General features: G+C 40.5%; 1 protein-coding gene across 2 annotated transcripts in view; it reads left to right on the forward strand.

The window, feature by feature from the left end:
- The first annotated feature begins 3,708 nt into the window (after positions 1-3,708).
- Positions 3,709-25,600, forward strand: part of LOC106079916 (semaphorin-2A-like) — a 208,422-nt gene continuing 186,530 nt past the window's right edge. For both annotated transcript variants that reach the window (XM_056011713.1, XM_056011729.1), the window contains exon 1: positions 3,709-3,936. The gene's annotated coding sequence lies outside the window, so the exon portion shown is untranslated. The remainder of the gene's footprint in view (positions 3,937-25,600) is intronic.

Consider the following 25,600-nt stretch of genomic DNA (forward strand, 5'->3'; position numbering starts at 1 on the left):
GTGAAGAGAAATGTCTGTAAAAAGGAGAGTTCCTGTCCAGTCTACATTACAGAGGATAGTACTATGGCCTTCTGTCCAGTCTACATTACAGAGGATAGTACTATGGCCTTCTGTCCAGTCTACATTAAAGAGGATAGTACTATGGCCTTTGGTAAGGGTTCCACGCATCTCTCAGGTCAATTGTGCTGAGAGAGAAGAGAGACAGAGACAGACAGACAGACAGAGAGAAAGAGTGACAGAGAGAGAGACAGACAGACAGAGAGGAAGAGAGAGAGAGAGAGAGATTAATTTACGTATCAAACTTGTCATTGATACTCTCAATACTTGATCTCCATGTTTAAGACCAAAAAACTTTTGCTGGGGGAAAAAAACGCATTACAAAATGTTTAAAAATTAGACGGTACAGGAATTTGATCTAAAATTTTCTTGATACATTTGAAAACAGACTACCTCAACCAGGTCGAATAGCCACCAATATATCTTAAGACATTAATACGTATCGGGTAAATGATAATGTGCTGGATAAGCATGTGCCGCCATGTGCAAACAATTACTGTTAAAATTACCTCGAGCGTCGAAGCAGAAATCAAAGTCACGTGATTCTTGAAAAGGAAAATCACACCGAGATTGATTTTTATTCTTATTTTTAAACACGTTTCGTTAAAGTCGCTTTAACTTTATTTATAGATTATCAAAGTTTCGCTTATATTTTTACCTAAGTCCAATATAGGCTACTTTTAGATTCTAGGTCTAGACCTTAAGAGTTCTACTTGTAATAAAGGTATTAATAAATAATCGGTTTCTTATCTTATAATAGCTAGAATCATTCGAACAAGATGTTGTGCTAATTTTGTTTTGTATTAATTGTTTTAAAATATTGTTTTTAAAAGTTGTACAATGGAGTTATTGTCTTTAAACAAATGTTTTTCTTGTTGAACTCAATACAAATAGAATCTATACATATTACACACATAGCACCGTTTTCTTCTATGTGCACTTTGTTACATAAAGACTTGGTTTTGGGGGGGGGGGAGGGTAAAATAAAAAGCTGTTAAGATGTTAAGAAATAACAAATAATATTGTAAACTAATAATCCTAAATTCTAGCATTTATTTACCATTCCTCTATTCAGGTCGCACATTCATCGGCAAACAAACAAACAAACAAACAGATGGAACCTCTATGGTTAGTCACGGTTCTCGAAAACGTCTCTAACGATTTTCCTAGAAATTTGACAGTTGATGCATATTGTTGGGACAAGAATTACTAACTCGTTGGCCACATTGGGAAAACTAGTTTGACCTTTATAATTTGTTTTAAAGTAATAAGAAAATAATTTAAATTTGGTTAGAAGAGTAGATAACTCTATCTTGAACAGATTACGTCTTCGGGTATGTCCGCATGTACTGATTATTCATTAAAGAGTTAAATAAATTAATGTTCAGAAACATTTTGCGCACCGTTTTCTAAGTCAAGATCTAAAGGCCTATCATTAGAATATAGTTATACGCATCGCCATTCAGGCTAGTGCAGAAGGTACGCACTTATAGATGTCAACATTAGAAGAAGAGAACGATTTCCGCCCAAGTCTAGAGCCGAAGTGAAAAGATTGTGCTAGAGATAGATGTTGTTATAATGTATTTGTGGTGTCCTGTCAATAAACATATTTGCCTCCTTGAGTTGCCTCGCTTAAGTTATTACATTGGTGTCAGAAGTGGGATTGGGCGACTCAACGGAGGGCTCAGATAGGAGCTTATTTAAAATGACATCTATGAAACGGCTAGATGAGCTGGAATTGAAGGAACTGAAAGTAGAGCTCGAGTGGAGGCGTCTGAAACGCTTTGAAAAGAATAAAGACATTCTTAGAGCACGTCTTCGGCAGGCTCTGGCTGATGAAGGGGAGGAGCAAGAAACATATTTGTTTGAGGTGGATCCAGTCTATCCAGATATCGGTGAGTTTCTGAAAACTATTAAATCGCTACAAGATATTTACGACATGATGCGTGAAGAAATGTAAATAATGGTGCACATGATCGGGAACAAGGTGGATGAGATTATATTGAAAAAAGAAGGCCAAAGAGAACAAAGTAATCAAATGGTGTCGCAATCGAAAGAAGGAATAGACTCGTTAATGAAGGAGCAGTTACCTGGTCAGGACTGTGGCTGCACGAACAGTGGTGATGGAGGCGCTGAGGATTGTAGTGCCGTCTGTGACTGTGTTGTGGGCAAGTCTTGCGGGGGTAACTTTCAAGACGAGAAACTTGACGACGATTGCTGCGACGATCTCAACTGGATGTTTCGAATCAAAACGAAAGAAACAAATGAAGAAACTAGGGAAGTCTGCAATGTGCCTGAAGATTTTGTTCCTAATGTATCTGCAACAAGTGCCTCAATGAGCCGAACAGATCAAAACAACGTTGGGTCTGCATCCAAGCTTTCTGCTGTGGACCTTAAAGACATCTGTTTATCTGTCAGTACCTTTGATGAGAACTCAAACCATGAAAGCCCCAAGACCGTTTCTGATTCCTTGCCTTGGATGTCGTCGGGTGAAATTGTGAATACGGGCCCCAACAATGGCCGAGACAGAAACAACGAATTTGACTTTGCCAGCGGCAAAGAGAACTTGATGCTTGGCAACTGCAACCAGACGATTGACATGAACTGTATATGCGGCGTCCTGCGGGGACAGTGCCCATGCCAAGAAACCCAGCTACAATATCTGAACTTGACAGAAATGTGTACTTCTGCCCACATCATTGAGAGTGACTTGAACAATATTATAACGTCTTGTAGATTCATACATTCGTTGAACCTGGATTGTTTCTCGGCAGTTGGAGGAGGGGGGAATCGGTCGGGGTAGAAATGTTTTCAATCTGTGTTAAAATCTAACATTTATTAGTTACTGAGAGCAAAATGAAGGCTATATCAGTTGTTTAAAGGAGAAATAGTCTTTTTTTATATATAAAAAACGGATTTTTAAATATTTTTCTTGTTTAGAGTTGGCTAGTTCATTTTAGTAGAAGGTTGCCAATGTAAATAGATCTACACACGTTTTCAAATAAAGTTAAGCAAGGTAATTAAACAGTAACAAAGTATAATAATCTTGGTATTTTAAATTTAAGAAGTAAAATCTATGTATTATAAATTTAAGAAGTATAATCTAGGTATTTTGAATTTAAGAAGTACAATCTCGGTATATCTTACATCTTATAGATTACAGATGCCACTTTAGAGTAGAAGAGAATTACTTCCTTTGCATGTATTATAAATTTAAAAAGTATAATCTAGGTAGGCCTATTAGGTGGTATGCAAAAGTATGAATGATGCTGCGGATTATATGTACCTAATTATATGCAAAAGGCTTGATGCGACCCTCGTTCCAAAGTTTGTGCACACCCATGCATTAAATCAAGCAAAAAAAAAAGTTTCAATGTTTATACAAACGATACAACTAATAAAAGTTTTAAAAAAAAGATTTATTTCTAAGACTTCTTGGAACATTACTGATAACTAGACGACCTCTTCCAAGTGTCACACAGTCACGTGGTGAAACCTCGGCCGTCTGACTGTTAGACACAAACGGTCTTGAAAAATAGCAGACGTCTCGATACGAGCGCTTCCCAACCCTGCCCCCCCCCCCTCCCTTCTCCACCATTCTTTTTAAACTCTTTTTTTTTAAGAAAAAAAAGTCATAAGGTGCAAGTAAAAAAATGGTGTAGGGAGGTGAACTCTTGTAGTACAGAGCTCGAGTTTCTTGACACTCTCCCAGTGATTTGTTGAATTCATCAAGTGTGTTGCACAATCTCAAGTTAATTAGCTCTGCCGCTAGAACTTCTATGCAAAGTGTACTGGAGATTACACACCTAATTAGACACACATACAGACACATACGCCATTGTTGTATCTGTTTTCAGTTCTGGGTTTTCAGTGGACTCGGTAAGTACACTTTGGACTCTAGTAAGTTCATTAATCCTCTGCTCTCAAGAATGAACACTGGAACTAGATTCTAGATCTAGATAGTTGGCCTGTTTTCAGATAACTTTGTTGCTCTCCTAAACAATAAATAATGCCCCCCCCCCCCCCGAACAGTTTTTAGTTCTAGGATTGAAATGTTAAAAACCAAAATTAGTCTAAGCGTTTCATGGAACAGTTTTTCATTCTAAACAAAGATATAGATCTAGATATATATCTAGGCCTAGATCTAAATTTAGACTAGGATCTAACAAGATATGCTAATAAGGCAATGTTTGAGAGATTTAGATCTATAATCAAAATAGTGCCTTTGTTATGTCCTATATAAACATTTCTAGTGTTCAGGTCTGTCCTATATAAGCATTTCTAGTGTTTAGGTATGTCCTATATAAACATTTCTAGTGTTCAGGTATGTCCTATATAAACATTTCTAGTGTTCAGGTATGTCCTATATAAACATTTCTAGTGTTCAGGTATGTCCTATATAAACATTTCTAGTGTTCAGGTATGTCCTATATAAACATTTCTAGTGTTCAGGTATGTCCTATATAAACATTTATAGTGTTCAGGTATGTCCTATATAAACATTTCTAGTGTTCAGGTATGTCCTATATAAACATTTCTAGTGTTCAGGTATGTCCTATATAAACATTTCTAGTGTTCAGGTATGTCCTATATAAGCATGTCTAGTGTTCAGGTATGTCCTATATAAACATTTCTAGTGTTGAGGTATGTCCTATATAAACATTTCTAGTGTTCAGGTCTGTCCCGGGATGGGAATGGTTTCTCTTCTGTTCATGATATCAGAGATGTCATTATACATCTTTATACATTCTAGATCTGCATCCAAAATATAATGGAGTAGGCTATCCACGGCCCATTTTCAGTTCAAACTTCAATACTTTGGTCTGAACTAAACAAAAAATCTTCTGTTAGTGACGACCTGTTCCCTCCTTGCATTTAAAAGAAAGTTGTGTGCAGTGTTTCTGCCTCATGCCAGCGGAGTGGGGGGGGGGGACGAAATCTACGACTGGAACATTGCGCCCCAACATTTTTGTATTACATCACTGCTCTTTTCGAGATTGTCCTTTTACGTACGACATCTATCAACTCAGTCGGCATATCTGTTCTTGTATTGGGTAACATTTGCAATGGCCTAGTTCATTTTAACATGAGGAAGATGTGTGTGTGTTTGTGAACGAGGAGAGGTCCATTTTTTTTTCAACGAAGAAAAAAAAATAGGTCCATAGTATTCAAATTTGTTTGTGTGTTTAGTACTGTCCTAAAAAATCGTATTGAATTAAAAAATTACGATGCAAAATGGGGCCTGGACCCTGGATCCCTTTCCTAAAATTCTGACGCTACATTGGGTCCAGACGCTAGAATCCTCTGGAACCTTTTGTCATCTAGATTTATTGATAGAGGTGCTCAGGCAATGCATCGATGTAACATACATTTTAACATTTGACCCTCATACCAAACGTGACCGTGCCACGACTGCCGTGTTCCCTTTAAACAAGACACTTTATTGTTCGAGTTGATCCACGCCAAGCTTTAGCGTGGTTGTGTATAATCCATGGATTCATTGAACGCCAGTAGAATAATGACTGGGAATAATCTTTATAATTGGTCCAGGTGGTACGTTTGAGTCGATACATAATTATATTACAAAGAGTAATTGTCGTGTTGACTGATTCATGAACTGAAATACTTTTAGACACCGATATCGTAATGTATAATATTTAATTTAAAATTGTTACAATTGGTCTCAAAACAACAAGCAATTAGGGAACCGCTGAAACTTTTCGAGTTCTATTAAAGTTGTTCAATCCATATGCTGTAGCTGGTTGGTAAATGTCCAGCTCTGATCATTCATCTAAGATACACTCGCTATCGTTTTAGTCCTTTATCTCCCCCTCTCTCCTCGTTTTTTTTTTTTTTTTCAATGTTTTCTTTTTTTTTTTTTTTTTTGGAGTCAGCGTCTAGATTTAGGAAAGTCAATTAATGTAAGGGGCAGTGGTGTACCTAGGAGGAGGAGGAGGGGGATAATTTGAAAATCCCCCACCTCCCCCCCCCCCACTTGAAGGGGGGGGCCAAATGAGTGTTTTTCACATTTAAAATAAAATATAACGTAAAATGCAGGGGCCCCCCAAAGAGGTTAAGGCCCCCGGCCCCCAAACGATGGAAAATTCCCCTGGTAAGGGGGTGCAGCTTAGGAAGAAAAGAGTTTAACAAGAAAAACATGCCTCGAATATTTCTAGACTTTTTTTTTTTGAGTTTTCGAAAGTAGACGTATCCATTTGTGTGTGTGTGTGTGTGTAACACGATGTAATCCAGTCTAAAGCAGATGACCACTAGACCTAACCCTACAATTATCTTTCTATGAATGTCAAATGAGCGGGATAATTCAATATAGATCTAGATCTTAACATGGTCGTTTAATTTCCTTGTCCGGTGTGTATAAACCTTACAGACACCTCACGGACATTGCTATCTGTACAATCGGAGACTCTTGTCCGAGGGTATATTAATCTAATCTTACCCATCCTCCCCTCTTTCTTTGTTTTCCAACTCCCACACTAGACACGCCCACCATCCATTACCCTCGGCCTAATTATTGCTAATTTGTGCCTGCACTGGTGATGGGGCACCTGAGCGCAGGGCACACGAGTAGGCCAACCAGCGCGTATGTTGGATGCGTGAGATCAATGAGCCCTGGTCGCTGATGGCCCCTAGGGAAGAAGACGCTGGCCTGTTGAGGCAAGTAGGGCGAAACCATTCCAGGATTTCTTTTCATCCTGAGGCCAATGTTTACATTTCTCGATAATTGTCTGGAGATATTAACCTATACATCAGGTACTGGACAAGAGATATCAAACTAGACCGCAGATAACAGACACGAGCAAGGTCTGCAGACATATTAATAGAGCAGACATTTTAAGTCCACTCCTAACAGAGCAACTTTCTTAGCGTTTGAACTTGAAGTTTGCAAGCTAATAAATAGTAATAAATATGTACTCTTTTATTGGCAAGTCTAAACCAGGCCAAGACTAAAGTCACTGATGACAACGAAGCCATTTTCGTTTCTCTTTCGTTTGATGCTTTTTATTTTTATTTGCTACCTTGATACTGAAACTTTTTAAAAATGATATATATATATATTAAAGTTTTTGGTTTATGATGACCAATTTGTAGGTCTTTGTAAATAGCGTGACTGACTTTTCTTTCACAAAAAGCTTTGGGAAACTTAAAAAATAAAAGGCCGATTTAATCTTTTTGAATTCGGTCAGTTTAAATGCTCTCTCTTAGTCTTCCAGACCAGTGGCGACTCGATGGCAATGTTAAGGTGGCCCCTCCTTCTACACACAAAGCAGAATACGAGAATAGCACATAATGATTGGTCCAAGCTGTTAGGTTAAAAGACATAATGTACGTATTCTTGTGAATAATTAACTTAATGTCTGTATGTATGTGTCAGGGCTTATGGTGTATGCGCTTTATGCAATTAAAGATATTTTCAAGCCTGGAGAAGCAAAGAAAAGAGTAAAAAAATTAGTTGACAAATTACATTAGCATGCGCATATTATCAATCCAACCAGCGTACGACTCAGCTTACTGTGTCTATACATGTGTATTTTCATAACAATGCTTTTGGTTGGTTTCAAGGGGGTAGATTTCACGAACAGAGCCTACTTGACGCATCTTATAAAGCCTAAGTGTAAAAAAAGTAAAGTTTCCCTTTCAGACTTTCGGTCTCTAAGGGAGACGATGCTAAGGTCATCTGCATCTGTTTCTATAGCCAATGGTTAACAAGCAGGGTGTCATGTGGCCAGCACAACGACCAACCACCTTTACTTTCCCCATCTAAAGTCAGGTACTCATTAGAATTGGATGGACTCAGAGGTGCCCTAAAAACCCCGAATTTCAAAATTCCAGTCCTCGCAGAGATTCGAACCCAGGACCCTAGATTCGGAAGCCGAGCACTTAACCACTCAGCCTCCGCGCCCTAAGTGTGCTAATATTCAATGTTATTAACTCAAAAATAATATTGCTTCAAATAAAAATTTATTTTCTTCGAAATAATTTTAATATAATTTTAATATCGAATTACGTGAGCTCTATTTTATCACATCGTTGTGTTCAACGAAATTTTTCTGGGTTTTTTAACCAAGAACTTTTTTTATAAAAACAATTTACTTTTAAAAAATTGTTGGAATTTAAGAAAAAAAAATAAAAAATTAATTTTAATTTATTTATTTTAATATTAATAGTCGACGGGCGGCGTAACATACGCTGCTATTTTGCAGGGCCGGCCTTAGGCCAATGCTACCTATGCCACCGCAGTGGGCCCAGCACTTTTATAGGACCCGCACTTTCATAGGACCCGCGCTAATTCCAGGTGTATAAATTTTTAAACTAAACCATTTTATAACTTATAACAGATTTCCCGGGGCCTACTGTCGATTTACCAGGAGCTCCTGAAAATCTCCTGAAATTGCAAAATATACGAAAAAGTCCTGGAAATATCCGGAAATTATTAAAATCTTTTGAAAACTCATACAAATCTCCTGAAATATATAGACAAAACTTGTCATTTTGGTGTGTCTATCAATATGACAAACGCCAATTCAACGCGCGATAAAAAAAAACGGCTGTATGCAATACCCGTAATTGTGGAATCTAGTGAAAGAAGCTTCTCGCGCCTCAAACTAATGTAGAATTACTTGAGGTCAACAATTCTCGTACATAGATTGAAACATTTGGTAGTTTGATCTATGTAGGAAATAGAATTTTTATGTTAGTATACTGTATGACTTCGCTACGCGCAAGGCTCGTAAAGTAATTCTGTACGTAGTAAAGAATGAATAAAATGCAAAGACGAATATATTTTCTAATACAAACTCTTAATTTTCACTTATTATCCGTATTCCTACCCAAACTTGGCCCGCGAAATCCGTTTCGCATCGGGACCCATAATGTTTAAGTCCGGCCCTACTATTTAGTGACGGGTGAATACAGAGTAGATTACTTGTTCTCTTTCCATGACTTCATGGTCTCAACGGTTAAGTCCGGCCCTGCTATTTAGTGACGGTGAATACTACTTGTTTCCCCCCCCCCCTCTTTTTTTTCGCCTCTAAAATTACGTGGGGTAACTCTAGTCCGTCCGACTTGCAGAAATAAAAGAGTGATCTTTCCATTATTTGGTGTTCAAACTCTTGAGCTATTAAGAGAATTATATATATAGATTATTATTTTATAATTTTTAGCGGCCCCCGAAAGTGGAAAAGACGCTATTAGTTTTGTGTGAAATGTCTGTTTCATCTGTCCGTCCGTCCGTCCGTCCCGTTTAGATCTCATAAACTAGAAAAGATAGTTAAAATCCGACATCATAATATTTTAGTCCATTCAAAGTTCTGATGCAACGGCTACTTTTTTCTTTTCTAAAAGCGAAAATCTAATTTTTTAAATCACTTATGCAAGCAGTTTTTTCATAAAAATACACCACTTTTACAATTATTCACTATTAATAGTAACAAACACGGGAGGCTCTTTAGTAGGGGAGAGGAAGAATAGCCATATTTTCAACTTATTTATGCAAATGGTTTTAGCTTTTTGTCAAAAGATTTTTTTTTACATTTGTATTGCTACGTTATGTAAGTTCTGTCATACTAACTGCTACATTTACCCAAAAATAATGTTTACTTTTTTTAAAGAGAAAAAATCTATTTAGTTTGGACATAATTTAAAACAACAATTAATAAGTAGTTTTTCATATTATCGCGTGAACTGCAGCGTTAAAAGAGGCCATAGTGCTTTTAACTAAAGGAATTTTTACGGACATTTTTGTTTTTGTTTTTTTGAGGATTTGGATAAGGGATTGACCCTTTACAACTTTACAAAACAATTAGATCAATTAGATATTGATTATAAGACTTGAGTTAGGCCAGGTTCACATGTAACTTCACATTCACTTTCACTTATCCTTTGGTCTGCTTGGCCACCACACAAGATCTGTCAACCTTCTTTCTCCATTCTTCTCTGTCATTTGTCGTTGATAGAATTTAATTATGATGTTCTTTCTGAAAATATTGATACCTGCCTTTTTACCTGCCTGGTTGGACCACTTCGGGGGCCGATTTTGAGTTAGTGTTTCCGCACAAACTGTCTTTGTAATCTTGTTTTTAAATTAAGAATGCTTTGCCTTTTCGATAAAAGCGATGTCTCACCGTATTAGACAGTCCCATATACACTGTGAAATATTTTACATCAAGTTCTGTAGTGTAGTGGAGTAACTGTTTCTCTCTCGCCAGAACGGACTGATCAGCGGCGTAAAGATGGCGCCAGTAAATATCCAGAGCCAAACGAGAGGAAATGAAAGAATTGTGTTTGTATCTGTGGTTATTATCTGTTTCATCATCTCTCGCTGGCAATGTGAGATACGCCTTGTGACTCTATCAATATTTTCATATTATTGTTATCAGTCAGCCAAGGGAGGCAATCTTTACCGAATCCTCTTGCAGGAGAGGTGGGAGAGTCTTTGCTGAATCGTAGGCATACTATTTCAACCAAATCTAAAAGAAAATTAATTCATTCAAGCTATTTTGTAAGAAATTTTGTATATGCCAAATGGCACGATAGGGTATGTTAGCAGACAATTTTAGAACCAGCTGGGGATATGATTATGATTTGCCGTTGTACGTACGCGCTCTGATCATTTTGCTGGAAAACTCTAAATTGACCATTAAACCTCTCACCTTTGTTAAAAAAGATGTATTTTATAAAGTATTTATGATGTCAGCAAACACAGTTTTATTTTATTGACAAGTTTCTCCGGCCTCGCGTTTTCCCCTAAAAGAGAATTTAGTCTCGATAAGAAAATTTATGACTGCACTAACTGGCTTTACAACCAAGCCATGGAGAAATGAATTCTTTTCGGGGGAAATAGGCCTGAGTCACTTAATCCTGGCCGAGACATAAACTAGTCCATGTTGACTCACCATTAAATACAACAATAGACGCATTGATCCTTTTGTTTGTCCGGAACACAATAATTACAACGGGATTGGCTCGTGTTTTAAGCTATAAATTTTATATAACACCTGAATCAACAAGCTAGAGAAGATTTGGGCATTTTTTCTAATGTCTTCTTTTATCTTTATTGTTTGTACGTTGTAGTCTAACATTTTGTTGTCGGAGAGTTGGCATTGCTAAATGGAAGTTGGAACACATTGACCGCAGCTTGTTTTAGGCGAATCTTACAACTAAGTCTGCTTTCAGATTAGAGTTGTCACCTGTTGTTTAATTAACATTGTTTCGCAATTTTAGATATTCCCAAATGTGAAAATTTGTAAAAATTAAATATCATTTGTGTACAGATGTTTTTTTGTTCCTGTTTTTTTGTTCCTGTTTTTTTTTTGTTTGTTTGTTTTACACCAGATGGCGTGGTTTAAAAAAAAAAAGGTTCCCCTTTCAGACCTTGAGGTCTATAGGGCAGATGATGTAAAGGTCATCTGTTTCTGTGACCTACGGTTAACAAGGGTGTCATGTGGCCAGCACAACGACCAACCGCATTTACTTTTCCCTAACTAATGTCAGGTACCCATTAGAGCTGGGTGGACTCAGAGGCGCCCGAAGATCCCGAAATTAAAAATCCCAGTCTTCACCAGGATTCGAATCCCGGTCCCCGGTTCGGAAGCCAAGCGTTTTACCGCTCAGCCACCGCGTGGTAATCAGCTTTAATCACCGGGTCAAAATGAACATAATCTATAGTGCATTAACTCTCTCTCTCTCTCTCTCTCTCTATATATATATGTATATATATAATGTACTTTTTATACATATTGTAAGACGTGTACATAGTGCATACTTATATACAGTGTAGCAGACAGTGTGAAACAGTACAAACTATATTACCACCCTAGCTACGCCGCTGGCTACCTGCAAGAAACTCTCAATTTACTTTTTAAAAAATTGTTGGAAAATCACAAAGGAAAGGGGAGTTAGACCAAACGACACAAGTCCTGGTGAAATATCCACGTCACACGTACCTCTTGGCTACCTTACTTAGTAGATCCCTTCCAATATATAGGGCCTACACAAATAGCATGCGGGGGAGATCAGTTCCTTAGCCGTAAGTGGTGGTACCCTTAACCGTGTTGGAACTTCAGTCACCGGCAAGTGATATAATCTGTACAAATGACCAGATCAGCACTGCACCGAGCGACACGTGGGAAACAGAGCGAGAAACGTCAAGATTTTTTTTTTTTTTTTTTTTTTGTTTCACTTCTTTTCAGTTTCAGACAACTCAAAACAAAATAGTGTCCCCATTCATGGCAACGTAATCCCTCCGCTGCGTTAGTTGGCTCGTCGCCGCCCCCCCCCCCCCCCACCCCACCCCGGAAAGGACTATAGATAACTCCGAGACATAACTCTTTCAGACAAGTGGATTCTCCCCCCCTTGCGTTTAGGATTAAGCCCCTGCTGAGGCAGGGCTGAGAGAACAAATTTTAAGAGTTGCAAATTTGCAAGACATCAAAAAAAAATATTTATGAACAAAATATGTTCACCGTTTTCCTGGCTGTGGTTCTATGCAGTGATTATTATTGTTTTACCTAGCCTTCAGTTTTGTGTCCAGTCCTATTTATTTATGAGTTTATAAGCTCCCACTGAGTTTGTGTTGCCAGTAAGACCTCAATGTGTCCACATTTGTGTCTTGCAAGCTCAAAGAATATGTAAAGTGCAATCTATTCAAGTCTATTCAAATAAATAACTTAGAAAAGTTCTTTACTAGATATTTATTTTAAACCAAATGTAAGATTCTTCTTTGATGTCATACATAAACTATATTTAAACATTTTATCTAGAGATTGACAGAAATGTTGAAAATTTCAACAAAATACGCAGATGACAAAATGGCGTAGAGTTTACACGTTCATTATTTAATTGGGAAAAAAAAAGTTATTCGAAAATAAATTAAAAAGTAAAAAAAACAACAACTTTGTGAAGACTTCTGTGGGATTTGAACCAGGCACCGTAAAAGCCAACAATGTCTAATAATTCAAAAACCTTTAGATCCATTACTAACCTACATTTTTTACTTCTTTCTACAAAGTGGATTGTACAAGCAGGGACTTACAAATACTTTTTAAATGTATTCATCGAGAATAAAAAATTTTTGGTCATTTTTTTTTCTTTTTTTTTTGATGATGAGACCAATAGAAGGGTGGAAGGATTTTTTAAAAAAAGAAGTAAATTGCAGCTTATTTAGGCTCAAAAATAATTGGATACGCCTCTGCCTGTTTAACAAATGTTTAATGTGTGTGTTTCATCTGTGTCAATAATTCGTCAAGTTTTGTGCAGATGTCCAGGTTAGAGAAACATGTAAGAGGCTTCGTCTTTCTGCACTTGGTTTGCAGTCAAGACGATATTTGATAGGCTTGTTTGGACTTAGAGCTCATCACATTCTCTCTCTCTCTCTCTCTTCCTCCCTCATCCCTCTGCTCTGTCTATAGCAATGATTACAAGGTAACCTAACCATTAACCCCCCCCCCCCCCCATGCACATTCGTCTTGTCGCTGCATCTTTTTAGACGCACAGACGAACACACACACATACACTTTTAAATTCCACACAGACGTGCGGAATTCGCATTTTTTTAAAGAAACGTCATTTTATCATTAGATGTGTGTGTATGTGTGTGGTGCACAATGTCACTCCCCCCCCCCCCAACCCTGTCCTGCTTTTTTTCTCCTAACCCATATATACACACACACCAACTCTGCATTTCCAATTCTATTTGGGTTTTTATTTTACTCTTGGTTTTTTTTTTTTTTTGCTAGATTCTACATATTTACAACAGCCGTGGTCTGTGTTACTCTAAAAACATTTGGCGTAGTAAGGTGGGTAACGGTGAGAGGGGGTGGGGCATTGACATGATGAGAACCTCTGATGACTTAAACTGTGGGGGAGGGCAGAAAGTAAAATATGTAGTATGTCTGCTTCGTTCTCAGGAATCTGAATTAAAGAACATCAGATTGGGGGGTGGAAAGGATACTGTGTGTGTGTGTGTGTGTGTGTGTGTGAAGTGGGTGAGGGGTCACATTCTAGACCCTGACTTAAAACTGGAGGATTAACTCAGAGAGCGGAAGAACAGAAGGTAGACAAGAGTTGTCTAATCCTTTCCACGTCGGATCAGTTGCTAATGTTATCCAGTTAATGCGCTACTTTATATGCCTTGGTGTTTTAATGTCAACAGGGGCGTACCCAGAGGGAAAGAGAGAGATATTAAGAAATGGAAAGAGACCGTGTTTGAAGAAAAGGGAGAAAGTGGAAGGTAGTTTGAAGGGTGGAGTAGAGAAAGACGATTGGGAGACAGGCATGGGGGGGGGGGGAGATAGAGAGAGAGGCGTGGAAGCCTATGAGAAACACGAAGAGGGATAGAGAGAGAGGCGTGGAAGCCTATGAGAAACACGAAGAGGGATAGAGAGAGAGGCATGGAAGTCTATGAGAAACATAAAGAGAGATATAAAGTGAGAGGCGTGGAAGCCTATGAGAAACATAAAGAGAGATATAGAGAGAGGCGTGGAAGCCTATTAGAAACACGAAGAGAGATATAGAGAGAGGCGTGGAAGCCTATGAGAAACACGAAGAGAGATATATAGAGAGAGGCGTGGAAGCCTATGAGAAACATAAAGAGAGATATAGAGAGAGGCGTGGAAGCCTATGAGAAACACGAAGAGTGATATAGAGAGAGAGGCGTGGAAGCCTATGAGAAACACGAAGAGAGATATATAGAGAGAGGCTTTGAAACCTATGAGAAACACGAAGAGAGATATATAGAGAGAGGCGCGGAAGCCTATGAGAAACATAAAGAGAGATATATAGAGAGAGGCGTGGAAGTCTATGAGAAACATAAAGAGAGATATATAGAGAGAGAGGCGTGGAAGCCTATGAGAAACACGAAGAGAGATATAGAGAGAGGCGTGAAAGCCTATGAGAAACACGAAGAGGGATATAGAGAGAGGCGTGGAAGCCTATTAGAAACACGAAGAGGGATATAGAGAGAGGCATGGAAGCCTATGAGAAACACGAAGAGGGATATAGAGAGAGGCGTGGAAGCCTATGAGAAACACGAAGAGGGATATAGAGAGAGGCTTGGAAGCCTATGAGAAACACGAAGAGGGATATAGAGAGAGGCGTGGAAGCCTATGAGAAACACGAAGAGAGGGATAGAGAGAGAGAGGCGTGGAAGCCTATGAGAAACACGAAGAGAGATATAGAGAGAGAGGCGTGGAAGCCTATGAGAAACATAAAGAGAGATATATATAGAGAGAGAAGGATAAAAAACAACAAGACTTTGTAATAAATAGCGAAATAAAGTCCTAACCACTTTTATCATTTGTAAGTTAATGTTTTGTTGTGTGTTGTTATAGCTCCACATCAATCCTTAGAATGCAGTGAGAAGATGGACAACTCACTTTATTTTCTATCGTGTACCCCTCACTTCTAGTTACCAAACTGGAAGCACATCTCGTGACAGACTAGCTATTGCTTAGTTCTAAACTCTACAATGGCTGTTTCCAGAGACGCTATAAATTTGTATTCATGGATTGAAATAAAAATATTCAAACTTAATTGGAGATTCTCAGGGTAAACTAAACAAAGTCAAGGACGCCTTGCTGAAGGTCATAGTTGCCAACTAAAGAAAAAGGATTGTCTACACATTTTTTTCTCTATGCAAGGTGTATACTCTTTGTATCAAATCTCTTTAATTACCTCTAGTTAGTTGTCCATTTCGTATTTTAAAAAGTTTTTAAGTCATAGAATGAAAGTTGAACTTATTTTGTGCTCTAATAAGAGCTTAGAACATTTGATTCTGCAGTGCTAAAATGTGTACCCAAAATTATCATTAACTTTAAAAAAAAAAAACAGCTGATCTAGACTTCCTTTATTTTTGTAGACCGGATGCACCAAATAGCTAGCCATGTCCAGTGTTTTCGCCATGTATGAAAATCTACAATGAAACTAGTCCAACAATTAGTATTTCCTCTCTAGAAAGTTATGGTTCTAATCTCGGGGAACCTAAACTTTAAGTTACCTTACTGTCTTGATTACACTTGTTACTAATGACAACGGGAAATGTTCAGTCACATGACTTCGGAGAAAACAATAGCTAAACATGGCTAAACTAACTCTCAGGAGATATAATTAATAATTTATGTCTAATTTGACTTCCGTTTTTCGATGGTGCAAAAAAAACAAACTTTTTTTAGATATAAATTTGGTTCGAGTATAGTGTAAATAGGTTGACAGGAATATTTGGGGTTCGGTCAGTCCATTGTATATTTAGGTGTGGGAAAATGTGTACTTCGCAGCTGGGGCTGCCTAGCCACGGGAAGTACTTCATTACTCATTAATCTTCGGACAAACCTTATTATTTGGTCTAAATCTAGAAGTATTACAGCGTAATAATCTCGAACTGCCAGCCCCATTGTGTGAAGAAACGATTTGAGGCTTTTCTATAATTAAAGTGTCATTGTGTGTGTGTGTGTGTGTGTGTGTGTGTATGTTTGAAGGTGTAAACAATGTTCTCTAGTTTTGGATAAATCTTTAAATAATTGAATCTATTGTTGTTCTTTTCCTCAAAAATATATGTATTTAACTTTTTTTTTTTCTTAGCTTGAAATTTCGAGAAGGTTAACAACACAGACCGGGATCATCTAGCTGGCTTTGCTGTTGTTGTTTTTTTCTTCTTTGTTCTCTGAGCTTTGACTAATTTATGCAGCAACACTTGAAGGATCTGGCCGTGGAGATTACGTGTTACGGCATGCCAGAGTGTCTCTGCTGTGCACCAGACAATTCAATTAAATCAGGAGCTCCAGCGCTGGAGTCACAGAGAGAGTAGAATGTGTTCCCATCCTGTTTTGCATGTAATCCTATAATAGTCTGTGGAGAACACCGAAGATTAATGCACACAATTATTACGTCACTGCAACTGATACCTGGGTTTTTATTTAGGCATTATTCGGGCCTCTGTCAAACTGATAGATTCGTTTGGAAAACTTTTGTACGTTTAAAACAAATCTGCATAGCGGGCTAATTGAAACTAATTTCACTTGAATATGTGTGTGTGTGTATTGGATGATCTGATGTGATGCGTGAGCTGGAGTGTATGGATATGTTATATGTTCATATATTGATGGTTGTGGGGAGAAATGTTTAACATATGTTGAAAACTGCGAAAATAAATCCCAGCTGTTAGACTAAAAGATTAACTTCAGATCAAATGACAGCAGTTGTTAAAGTACTAATCCCATTATTACATTATTAAAACAAGATCCACAGAGTCAATCTCATGTATTAGTACAGACCTCTTGTATCTCCAACTAGAGGAACTATTCGCTTGGAGGAGAAAAGAGTGGGCAAGAAGTAAAGACAGTATTTTTGTTTTGTCCTCTTTACAAAGCTGTGTATCCACTCACTCTGTCTGGTACACATTTGGAAAACGTTATTTATGCTACACCCATTCTCGGATCAAGTTGAAACTTTACACATTTATTAGTTTGTCTGACATGTTGGCTGATATAAATTTGGGGAGAGATTATTTTTAGTTTTTGTCTTTTACTGTCCACAGACCATCGAGAGTCTTGCAAAAAATATTCAGTTTTTTTATTTCCTTATTAGGAATGGGGAACACGAAGAATAGATGAAGGTGCATAATTGAACACCCCTCTCTCTCTTTCTCTGCCTCTCTCTCTGTCTGCTTCTCTCTCTCTCTCTGTCTTCCTCTCTCTCTCTGTCTGCTTCTCTCTTTCTCTCTGTCTTCCCCTCTCTTTCTCTCTGTCTTCCCCTCTCTCTCTCTGCCTGCTTCTCTCTCTCTCTGTCTTCCTCTCTCTCTCTGTCTGCTTCTCTCTCTCTGTCTTCCTCTCTCTCTCTGTCTTCCTCTCTCTCTTTCTCTCTGTCTTCCTCTCTCTCTCTCTGCCTGCTTCTCTCTCTCTCTGTCTTCCTCTCTCTCTCTGTCTGCTTCTCTTTTTCTCTCTGTCTGCCTCTCTTTCTCTACCTCTCTCACGTCCCGAGACATGACGTTAAACTGCGCTCCTCTTTCCTTAGCACTTTTGGAGCTCAAAAGTGCCCTACTTCTTTTCTATCATTGTGTCTGCCTCCTCTTTTCCTAAGTCTGCCTTCATTGATCATCACACTGTCTCCTTAACTTTAAATTCTCACTACGTCCTAGACCAGTCCGTTTGCCGTGGACTGCGACTGGTAAGGGGGGATAAAGAGATCCTGGTGTTTGAGTGGTGGCTATCTGAGGATAAACCACAACAACACAATACTTTGGCTCCAAGTTCCCCTAGACCTGAGACCCAGATGGCCCGCTCTGGGTCAACCGGCTGGTCATGCCGAGCTACCAGCATAGGTCGTCGACCTATGCTGGAGGGCGGTGGCTGGAGGGTCAATCAGGGAGCTGCTGTATCGGACACATGCCCGATGTAGCAGCTGACTGAGTATAGCACCTGTGTAGCCCTGGCGGGCTCATTCTGGACATCCGAATGGCCCGTCCCCTTGTTGGACTCGATGGCGGGTGGGGAGCACAGGTGCCGAATTAACCAAAATATATATGGACAAAAAAACACACACAAAACTACTTGCTCCAGACCTATGTCTGGGCAAGAAACGACGAATTGACGATAAAAAAGAGGAGGTCCCAAAAAGCTGTGCCACCTGGCCATCATTTCTGGTGGTTAGGTGCACAGAGGAGGGAAAAAGCCTGACAAAGTTGAGCCCTTTTATTATCTATAAGGGACTCAAGTCAGTAGTGGGAGAGCCCAAGAGTGTGTCTAAGCTACACAAAACAATGGAACTCCTTGTAGAAGTAGACAGCAAGACACACTCTGATGGGCTTTTAAGATGCAGAAGACTCTGTGATCTCCAAGTGGAAGTCATGCCACACAAGAGTCTGAACACCAGCAGAGGTGTAATCAGCTCTAGGGACCTACTGGAATGTTCCGAGAAGGAAATAGTGGAGGGCATTGAAGGAGTCACCCATGCCCGGCGCATTACCAGGCGCAGGGAGGGTGAGGAGGTCAAAACCGCCACTATTATCCTCACATTCGGAACTAGGACACCGCCAGAGTATGTGAAGGCAGGATACCTACGAGTTCCAGTGAGGCCCTACATACCTAACCCCATGAGGTGCTTCAAGTGCCAGGGTTATGGACACGGCGCGGCAGTCTGCAAGAGGAACACTGTGTCTGCCAGATGTGCTGGAGAGGGTCATGAGGACAAGGGCTGCACAGCCCAGTTCAAATGCCCAAACTGTCAAGCTGGCCACTCAGCCTACTCCAAGGACTGCCCTGTGTGGAAACAGGAGGTTGCCGTGCAGGAGTACAAGGCAAGAAACGGATGTACCTTTAGCCAGGCGAAATCGGCTGTACTGGCCCTACCCAAGGGCCAATTCGGCTTGACAAAGACCTACGCCCAGGCTGTTGCTAAGAAAGGAAGATCCATAGCCACACAGACGGACACATTGACCCCACCACCCCCTCCTCCTCCCCCAACTCAGAAAAAAACACCGCCAAAGAACACACCTCTGAAGAAACAAGAAAGCCCTGTTGTCATGCTAAAGAACAGGTTCTCTGTGCTCGCTGATGAGAGCATGGAGACTGAGCAGCATGTCAAAACCAATACTCCGGGAGAACCCGGAGACATCATGTCTGACACAGGTTCTCCTCAGAGAACCCAGCCAGACACCCCAACCTCTACCGAGTTAGAGGTTGACCAACTCCCTAAGGGGAGAAATCAAAGCGGAGAGGATGCCCGAGGTGAGAGAGGAGGAAATAACCTCCGCTCTAACCAGAGGGATCTCCCCTCTCCAGAGAGAAAGACTTCCCCCAAAAGGGGGTTGTCCTCCTCACCATCCAAACCCAAGAATAAAAATACCAAGGTCACTGGAATAAAGGGAAACCCCTCCGGGGGCCTCCCAAGGCCAAATAGCTCCAAGTAGGTCATCTAGAATAAGCCATGGATTCCAGAATTGTACAGTGGAATTGTAGAGGCCTCAAGGCCAATTACGAGGAAATGCAGCTACTGATGGACTCTGAGACTCCTGTAGCTGTCTGCTTACAGGAAACATTTCTAAAAGATTGCATCAGCTTCCGAAGCTACCGTGCTTACACCAAGAATGTTGAGGATGCAGAGAGAGCATCAGGTGGAGTCTGTATCCTTGTGAAGGATAGCATCCCCCATGAGAGGGTAGAACTACAGACCACACTACAGGCCGTAGCAGCTAGGATAACCCTTCACAAGGTTATCACTTGCTGCAGCCTGTATCTGCCACCAGGCGCTCCATTAAACCGAACAGACATGGAGGACCTATTGAAACAACTCCTCCGGCCTTATTTAATCCTTGGGGATTTCAATGCCCATAACACCATGTGGGGATCCAACAATACCGACACAAGAGGTCGTATGCTGGAGGATATCTTCCTCCAACATGATTTATGCATACTTAATGATGCATCACCGACCTACTTGCACCCAGGAACTGGATCATTCACATGCATTGACCTCACCGTATGCGTCCCCGGACTTCTGGACGATTTTAAATGGTCAGTTAGCAATGATCTACGGGGAAGTGATCACTTCCCAATCATCATTACTAACAATCTCCCTTCATTGGGACGACCTCAGCGGTGGAAACTGAATAAGGCCGATTGGGAACAATTCCAAAAAAGATGCTCTGAGGATATCACAGAAAATATCCTCCATGAACAGAACCCAGCTGATACCTTTGCTAGCAAGCTACTAAGTATAGCCAGGAAAGTTGTACCCCTAACCTCTGCAAATCCAAAACGGCCTAGCAAACCATGGTTTGATACAGCTTGCAAAAGTGCTATTGGTGATAGGAAAAAACGACTGGCTGCATTTATAAAGAATCCTTCCCAGGAAAACCTAAAGCTATTCAGGATAGCTAGAGCAAAGGCTAGACAAACCACACGGTCAGCCAAAAGGAATTCCTGGAGAAGTTTTGTCGGCAGTCTGGATGCCAAAACTTCTGCTAGAGCGGTTTGGAAGGCAGTAAGGCGAATCAAAGGGAAAGAATCAAATGCAATAGGGCATTTGAAAAACCAAGGACGAACTGTCACGTCCCCCAGAGAAATAGCTGACTGCCTTGCATCCTCAATAGCAGAAAAATCATCCACTGCACACTACACGCCAGAGTTCCAAAAAGTCAAAACCAGGGAGGAAAGACACCCCATTGATTTCAGGTCAGAGAATAATGAAGACCACAACAAACCGTTCTCGCTTGAGGAACTGAGGGAATCGCTGGACAAGTCACATGACACAGCGCCTGGAGAAGACGAAATCCATTACCAGTTCCTCAAGCACCTTCCCGAACCCTCATTGGCAGTCCTACTAGGGGTCTATAACTGTGTGTGGCAAACAGGCGCTTTCCCAAACAGCTGGAGGAAAGCCACAGTTATACCGATACCTAAACCGGGAAGAGACGGCTCTGACCCAGCTAACTATCGACCAATAGCACTAACAAGCTGCATCTGCAAAACCATGGAAAGAATGATTAACAGTAGGCTGGTCTGGTACCTGGAAAGGAATAAAGTGATCTCAAACTACCAGTGCGGATTCCGGCAGGGGCGGACAACAACTGACCACCTGGTAAGGCTGGAAGCTTATATTAGAAATGCATTACTCAGAAGAGAACATCTAGTAGCTGTATTCTTCGATATAGAAAAGGCCTATGACACAACCTGGAAACATGGCATTCTACGTGACCTGGCGCTTATGGGGCTTAAGGGACACCTCCCCCGTTTTGTGGAGGAATTCCTGAAAGATCGAAAATTTCAGGTCCGAGTGGGCAACTCCGCTTCTGACACTCATGACCAGGAAATGGGTGTACCCCAGGGCAGCATTCTGTCAGTCACCCTGTTCAACATTAAAATAAATAGCATCATAAATGCGCTGTCCCCTGGCATAGAGTGCTCTTTGTATGTTGATGACTTTGTCATTCTTACTTACGGGAAAAACATGAACACCTTAGAAAGGAAATTACAGTTATGTTTAAACAAAATTCAGGGTTGGGCAAACTATAATGGTTTCAAATTCTCTGACTCCAAAACAGTTAGTATGCATTTTTGTAATCTAAGGGGGCTCCACCCAGACCCTGAACTATTTATACACAAAAAGAAGATCCCTGTCGTGAAAACTACAAAATTTTTAGGCCTCACCTTAGATTCCAAATTTAATTTTCTCCCCCACATTAAGGAACTTAAGAAGAAATGCCAAAAGTCATTAAACATACTAAGAGTACTCAGCCATACGGACTGGGGAGCTGACAGAGATACCTTGCTGCTGCTCTATCGGAGTCTAATTCGATCCAAGCTAGACTACGGATCCATAATATATGGAGCAGCAAGGAAGTCGTACCTAAAAATACTGGAACCAATACAAAATGCTGCCCTGCGTCTCTGTCTCGGCGCGTTTCGTACATCACCTATCCCAAGTCTCCATGTGGAGGCTGGAGAACTCCCCATGGATATAAGAATAAAAAAGCTTGCAATGCAGTATATAGTCAAGCTAAAATCCAACCCCACGAACCCTGCTTTTGACTCCATATTTAACCCCACAGAGGTAGAATTATACAATCGAAGGCCTAACGTCATACAGCCGTTGGGCCTTCGAATGAGAGAACCCATCCAAAATTTAACCCCACCCATTGACCAAATCTCTAAAATAGAAACCCCTCAGAATCCTCCTTGGCTAATGAATAAACCTAAATTAAATTTATCCCTCCTTAATTTCAAAAAAGAAAATACAGACCCAAGCATACTACAAGTCCACTTTAGGGAACTGCAGGAGAGCTACGGAGATTGTGGCACCATCTACACAGACGGATCCAAAATGGAGGGAAAGGTCGCGTGTGCCTGCTCCTTTCGGAACAAAACAATCTCCCGTAGACTCCCCGATGGCTGCTCCATCTTTACGGCCGAATTGCACGCAATATTGCTTGCACTTATGGCCGTAAAAGCATCAGAAAGGAGTAAATTTATAATCTGCTCCGACTCCAAATCTGCATTGCAAGCTTTGGGGCGGATGAAGACTGACATCCCATTGGTACATAAGAGCCTGAAGCTGTTGGACCTAATAACAGCCGACCGTAGGGATGTCACCTTCATCTGGGTCCCCTCCCATGTTGGCATTGAGGGAAACGAAGCCGCAGACAGAGAAGCAAAGAGAGCCCTAAATCATGCGGTGTTAGGAACCCAAATTCCCTACTCGGACCTGAGACAAAGTATTGCCTCTGCCACCTATCGAGAGTGGCAGAACCGATGGGAGGCTGAGACTCACAGTAAACTCAGGCAGATTGTGGCGGATGTCAGGTGGCGGCCCACATCTAAGGGTCTGACAAGGCGTGGTAGCACAACCATGTCCAGACTTAGGATTGGCCACACCTACATCACGCACTCTTTTGTACTGAAGAGAGAGGAGCCCCCACTTTGCGAGTACTGTGACTCTCGCCTCACCGTGGAACATATCCTCGTTGATTGCCCCAGATACCAGGATGTCAGGGCGAAACATTTTAGAGCCACTAATCTAAAAACACTATTTAATAATGTCGACCCTGGGAAGGTACTGGGCTTTATTCGGGAAGTGGGGCTATCTACGAAGATCTGATTTCTGAATTTGTGAACATGCACTATTTACATTAGATTTTTACCAAATATTTAAATTTTTACTACCTTTACTATTTTAACTGTGAATAGACCTTAATTTTAATTATATGACTGTATAGAATCTGGCCCTTGTTGTCTAGAGAGAGAGTAGTCCTTAAGGGACTGCAGGCACGACATGGCCTAAATTGTGCCGATGTGCCTCAAATCAACAAATCAAATCTCTACCTCTCTCTGTTTGCTTCTCTCTCTCTCTCTCTCTCTCTGTCTTCCTCTCTCTCTCTGTCTGCTTCTCTCTCTCTCTCTCTGTCTGCCTCTCTTTCTCTACCTCTCTCTGTCTGCTTCTCTCTCTCTCTCTCTGTCTGCTTCTCTCTCTCTGTCTTCCTCTCTCTCTCTCTGTCTGCTTCTCTCTCTCTCTCTCTGTCTGCCTCTCTTTCTCTACCTCTCTCTGTCTGCTTCTCTCTCTCTCTCTCTCTATCTGCTTCTCTCTCTCTCTCTCTCTGTCTGCTTCTCTCTCTCTCTCTCTCTCTGTCTGCTTCTCTTTCTCTACCTCTCTCTGTCTGCTTCTCTTTCTCTACCTCTCTCTGTCTTCCTCTCTCTCTCTGTCTGCCACTCTCTTTCTCTGCCTCTCTCTCTTTCTCTGCCTCTCTCTCTCAGTGTCTTTCTTATCTTTCTCTGTCGTCTTTTTTTCACTTTCTCTCATTCTCTGTCTCCTGCTCAACTTATTTTCTCCCCTATCATTGTTCTTTTTCTTCATGTCTTTTTTTTTTGACTTTGCTCCTGAAACTGCTGGCAAAAAAAAAATACTAGATTCTATTTAAAAAAAAAAAAGGGATTGTAAAATCTGTACAAGTTTATCACTTCGGAGCTTAAAACAGTTTTCCCTGACACGAGGATTATTAAGATGTGACCGGGGAGCGTAACGTAGCCCCATTGTTGCTCACAGATCCTATCTGCAGCCGGAGTTGGGGATTGACTTCGGAGCTTTTTTATCGTTTCTTAAACCCCCGTGGGCCATACGCTAGAGAGTATTATTTATGGCGGAGAAGTTTTCAAACATGGCGTAAAGATGTACAGCGATAAGTCCCTCCGATAGTGAAGTCTGTGGCAGGAGGACCTCATAAATTACTTCCCTTATCAACTTATTACAGTTGTGGGTGTGTGTTTCTTTGCCCACCTTTAATGTTATTTATATTCTTATCACTTTATTTGGAAACTGTTTTTGTTTGACTTCTCTACTTTGTTGTAGACTTTTTAGTTTTTTTGATCCAGTGGAGGACATATATAGATGTGCATCACGCTATCTACCATGTGGTGGTGATCTTTGTGAACTTTGAACTCGTTGCCTGGAGACCATGTAGATGTAAGTTCAACGTGTTCCTGTGCTCTGTTTCTCTGATCTTCTTCTGCAGAACAAAACGATGTGGCTTCAGACCGGATGTCGTTGTCTTCCTAAACATTGTGTGTTTCTCTCTCTAGGTGGTGAATTCGATTCCTTAAACAACAAAATAACAACATCAGCTTGTAAAAGTAGATGAAAATGATCACAGCAATGATCTCATTGAATTAAAGTGTGTATGTGGCAGACACTGATTAATTGCAAACCTTGTTTAGTGGCAGATTAGGGGCAGACACTGCAGACCCCGTTAGTGACTGATCCTATTTGGGGCAGACCCTGCACACCCCGTTTAGTGACAGATCCTATTTGGGACAGACCCTGTTTAGTGACAGATCCTATTTGGGGCAGACCCTTTTTAGTGACAGATCCTATTTGGGGCAGACCCTGCACACCCCGTTTAGTGACAGATCCTATTTGGGGCAGACCCTGTTTAGTGACAGATCCTATTTGGGGCAGACCCTGTTTAGTGACAGATCCTATTTGGGGCAGACCCTGTTTAGTGACAGATCCTATTTGCGGCAGATCTTGCAGAACCTGCTTAATA

This window comes from Biomphalaria glabrata, chromosome 1, assembly GCF_947242115.1.
Source record: "Biomphalaria glabrata chromosome 1, xgBioGlab47.1, whole genome shotgun sequence".
NCBI classification, from domain to species: domain Eukaryota; kingdom Metazoa; phylum Mollusca; class Gastropoda; family Planorbidae; genus Biomphalaria; species Biomphalaria glabrata.